Here is a 5,504-nt window from a genome sequence, read left to right as displayed (position 1 = left end):
TGTTAACATACACAAGAACAGAGAGAAGTAGATGTACGAACAAAGAAAGTACGAACAAAGAAAACTAGAGAATACCCTAACTCTCTCTCAAGCTGAATAAGATGATCTGCTAAATATCTCCACTCTCTCTCTCTTCTTTTATATCTCAGTAACACGAATGGATCAACCCAAATATATTTGACCCATATCAGAAAATCCGCGCATTGTTCCTGCATTTACAGTCTAAACCAACAACAAATACTTCAAGCACAAAAAACCCCTTTAAGAATACAAATAAATATAAGATTGAATTATATCATTATTTTCAACAAAGGACGACTTCGAGTCTGCAACCGACTACAATTTGGAAAAAAAAAAGTTAATATTTCCTAGTAATGATGATATGAGCTTGAAGGAGTCAAAAAAAACTATTGATGTATTCTTTAGTCAAAACAATAATGCTTTATTTAACATAAACGATAATGTTTGAGCATTTATGGGGTGTCACTACAAGATTTTTAAGTAGGGGCGACAAATGTTGAACCTATTAGTTATGAAAGCGGTCACAATTGTCTTTACTGACAACATGTCGTCGCTATGATTTGTCTTAAAGTCCCCATCCCCAATATAGTTTCTATTGGGGGAAAATGACTTACGAGTCCAACGAAGTTTTTAAACTATTCAAAAAACCCCAATCATGTTTTGTCTGTTTAAAAAAACCCAACGAATTTAACATTTTATCTAAAAAACCTAATTAAGTTACACTTTCCTCAAAGTCAACTAAGAGAAACAGATGACGTGACTTATTACCGTATCGGAAAAATGATTTGTTAAACCAACGAAGTTTCCAAAATGTTTAAAAAACTCAATCATATTTTGATTGTTCAAAAAAAAAAATCAACAAACTTAAACAAAACAAAATTGGGATTTTTTGAACGGTTTGGAACTTTGTTTGATGTTTTAGATAAAATGTTAAATTCGTTAGATTATTTTTAAAAGGCAAAACATGATTAAGGTTTTTTGAATTGTTTGAAAACTTGGTTGGGCTTTTAGGTCATTTTCCGTTTCTATTGGTGTCCCTTCTATTTATGACACCATTATGGCTTGTTTTTTTTAATACTTCAAATACTATTTTCCTAGAATCCAGAAAATACGAAAAATACAACAAAAATACGAAAAAAATAACAACAGCATAAAATTTTTGATATATATATATATATATATATATATATATATATATATATATATATATATATATATATATATATATAATCAATATCAAATAAGAAGGAAATTTTTGGTAGGAAGGTAAGAAATTTTTTATATACATATTTTCTTAGCAAAAAAATGAAACGAATCATTAGATGATTCACAAGAAAAAAATCCTAAAAAAACACTTTCATGATTCATTTTCAGGTGAATCAAGAAAAAAATTCACTTTTATGACAATTTTAGTGAATATCATCAATATCATCATAAAAATGAATCATTGAAATGTTTTTTCAAGATTTTTTTTGGTGAATCATGTTATTATTGATTAATTTGGTGATTCATTTGTTTTTTTCGCCAAAAAAATAAGTCGAAAATTTTTTTTTTACCTTCCTACCAAAAAACATTTCCTACCGGATATATATATATATATATATATATATATATATATATATATATATATATATATATATATATATATATATATATATATATATATATATATATATATATATATCAAATTAAGACTATCAAGTATCAAGGGACAAACTAGAATATACTTGTTTTATTTCTCCTATTAATGTTTTTGAATTTATAATGAAAAATAAAATAAAACGATTATATATTAATTAATTTAAAGGGGAAAGGCATCGCACTTGATATTCAAGGCTAGTTTCAAGTTCTCTTACAATCTTCTTCATGATTGGACGTGTATCGTATTCTCCATTCAAACACTGATAGGCAATTGTTGAAAAGCACTTAAGAGAACTGGGATGAATTTCATCTTTCGTGTGAGACCAAACCATTTCATTTAGCCTGTTCCGTCTGTGATATCTTCGTACCATATTAGTAAAAGATTTAGACCTATAGTAATACACAACCTCCCACACAAAACTTCAAACAAAACTACACCAAAGGAGTAGACGTCCGACTGCTTTGTTAGTATCCCACTCTCCATATACTACGGATCTGTATACCCAAGCGTCCCTACAACACTGATGTTATGGATGATATAAAATGAGATTTGCTGGTTGGCTGGACCCATTTTGGATAGACCGAAATCCGCGATCTTTGCGTTCCAGTTTTCATCTAATAAAATGTTGGAACTTTTAATATCGCGATGCAATAGTCTTTGATGCCCCCCAGCGGGATCATGAAGGTATGCTAGACCGCGGGCAGACCCGATGCATATTTGAAGGCGTTTGACCCACGTTAACTCCTTGCTGCGGAGATGTCTGTCGAGACTTTGCTTTGATGCATATTCGTAGATTAGGATCTTCTCTTCTTCCTCATCACAATACCCTAAGAGGGATATTATATTTTCATGTTTGTAAGCTGAAAGCATAATGATCTCCTTGAAAAACTCAGGGTCTCCTTGGCCAAACTCACGATTTAAACGTTTTACAGCCACTGTGATCATCGTCTTCTCTTTGGAAAGGAGTTCTCCCTTGAACACCGGTCCAAATCCTCCTCCGCCGATCTGATTATCTTTTGCAAATGTGTTGGTTGTTGATTTTATAGAATCCAATTGCATTCTAAGGTTTTCGAACCCTTTTAGAAGCGGCATCTTTTTGATGATAGATCAAATTAGGAAACAAGAGTAAAACCTTTGAAGAATAATAGTTGATGTGCTTGAAGATATTGCGTCTGCTGCTGCAGACAAATGACAAGTCAACTCTCTCCTTACCTAATTGATTGTTTATTTCTAATTAAAATAATGAATTGACAGCTTGCATGCACTTAGTAAAACTTAAGATCTTAATCGACCTCTCTTTCCTTATATAACTGATGATTTATTTAATAATGACAATAACTGATGCCTTTATTTAATAATGACAAGTTGCCGTTATATTAGAACTAGCACGTGCCTTACGCCCTTACCAACCTTGGTTAATTATTATCAAGGTTTTTTTTTTTTAACCCGCAAATTTTATTAAGAAGAAAAAAGAAAAATCCAAACCTCTGGCATGTATCTATGCAGGAGGAGGGAAAGAGAGAGAGTTACATTTAGAGATAAATAATGCAAAAGACCTCCTATTAGAGTTCAAAATTAAACTCTAAGTTGAAAAATTAGTCCGCAAATGAATTAATGCACCATTTAGTCCAATTGAAATTGTTACTACCACCGTTACTCCCTTGTTTGAACCACATAAATACGGATGCCTTAACGATATCAGTTACCATTGCAAGAGTTGTTATCTTTTTCATGAAAATTCTATCATTTCGTGCTTTCCATAAACTCCAAATGGTACCATAGTAAATTCCTAATAATATTCTTCTCTTTTTGGGATAGTTTCCATAGGTTGCAGCGAAATCAAATTCTCGATTTATATTATCATATTGGGATACCGATATACCACACCATCTGAATATCCACTCCCATGTGACATTTGCAAATGGACAAGTCTATAATAGATGGTTAGTTGACTCATCATCCATGTTGCAAACACTACAAGTCATCGAAAAGGAATTCACTCCCCTTTGTTGAAGTGTCATCGCAGAAGGAATGCGATTTTGTCTGGCTCTCCAAACAAAACATACTATCTTTATAGGGATTTCAGTTATCCAGGCAAAGGAATGCGATGTTGGATCAAGATTTGATGAACTCAACAACCTACTACATGCTTCAACCGTGAATAAGCCGTTCGAATCGAGACCACATATCCATTCATCTTTGTTTATGTTTAGACTAAACGTATCTGAAACAATTATTATCAAATGCTTTAAGATTATCAAATTGTGTTGCAGTTATGTAGGGGGTCCTACCGACCCTAGATTTTCTCACCCCTCTAATTATGACTTTTTACTTTGGAAATTAAATTGTTTACATTTTTAAGCTCATTATTTTTCAACGGTGTTGTTATTGGCGGGGGATTTTAAATACACTCAGAAAAAAAAGTCAAAACCATTTATTGAAAGCTATTAATGGTAAGCTATTTTAATGTTTTTTTTGTTAAGAGTAAGTTAAAGAAATGGTCCTTGTATTTTGGTTTTATTTTCAGTTTTGTTTCTTAATTTAAAAACTAATAGGTTGTATCCTGAATATTACAATTTTAGTCCTTGTTTCAAATAAAAACACTAATTTATTCTTCTTTTTTCTTTTTTATTTTCTTTTAACAGTTTATTATTATTATTATTATTATTATTATTATTATTATTATATAACAATTTTATTTGTTATTTATTTTAATAGAGTTTGTATAGATTTCATATAATTTTTTATTTTTTTAAATTATATATATATACCCTTAAGGGTATATAAGCTTACGTACCCAAACACACAATAATATGTCGTTTTGTTTGATATATTTATTATAATGTTCTTAAACTTCAACTCTTAGCTTGAGTTAATTTCAAAATTTTCGAAATTTTACTATTATCTTTCTCTTACATCACATGTTTTTGCCGAGCACCTACTAGGCTATATATATTGTAGTTGAAAATGAAATCCATGTAAGAGGAAGATAAATGTGCAATTTATAAAAAATCATGGAACTAATTAAATTAGAAGTTAAATTATAAGAACATTCGACAATTAGAATGTATTATATGATATAAAACGACATAGTATAGTGAGTTTGGGTACGTAACTTTATATACCCTTAAGGGTATATATATATATATATATATATATATATATATATATATATATATATATATATATATATATATATATCAAAATTACAAAAATTATCATTATGGTTTGCCAAAAATCACAAAGTCAGTCCCTAATAATTTTTTTTTACGAATATGGTATCTATGGTTTCCAAAACTTACATTAATGACCATTTTTGCTAATGTCGTATTATACATAATTTGATTTTTATTAATAATTTTCATTTATTAACCTAAAAAAATTATTGTTACGTGTTTATTTTAATATATTTGTCGGTATAATTCAAGGTGGTTAACCTTTTTTTTTGTTTTTTTTTAATTAGATGGTTTTTTTATAAACTTTTCGGTTTAAATTCGAGTTTTTTTACGTTTCAAACAATAAAAAATAATGATTACAATTAAACGAACAATAAAAAATATAATATGATATTTTTTCAGAACTATAACAAATAAAATTATCATTTTCATTTACTACTGTTTCGTCAAACAATGTCATATTTTAATTTTATTAATTATCAGGGACATTAACTACATGAATATTACAATTATTACGTGGTGCATTCGGTGAAATATATGCATTAAGTCGAGCATTATACAGTATTTCCCATCCAGCGGCACGTTCTGATCTGTGATGATGCCAAAGTGACAAAACTGTAGGCATTTAATGGAATTCTTGTAAATCAACTTTTACGTAATGGCCA

The 5,504-nt window shown here is 29.5% G+C and overlaps 1 pseudogene; it reads right to left on the bottom strand.

Moving 5' to 3' along the window:
• Positions 1–2,149: 2,149 nt before the first annotated feature.
• LOC145045425 (receptor-like protein kinase HERK 1 pseudogene) lies at positions 2,150–2,755 on the bottom strand (annotated as a pseudogene).
• Between the last annotated feature and the right edge of the window lie 2,749 nt (positions 2,756–5,504).

The sequence above is a fragment of the Lactuca saligna genome, chromosome 5, assembly GCF_052625555.1.
Source record: "Lactuca saligna cultivar CGN05327 chromosome 5, ASM5262555v1, whole genome shotgun sequence".
NCBI lineage: Eukaryota > Viridiplantae > Streptophyta > Magnoliopsida > Asterales > Asteraceae > Lactuca > Lactuca saligna.
This window is presented reverse-complemented; position numbering and strand designations above follow the sequence as displayed.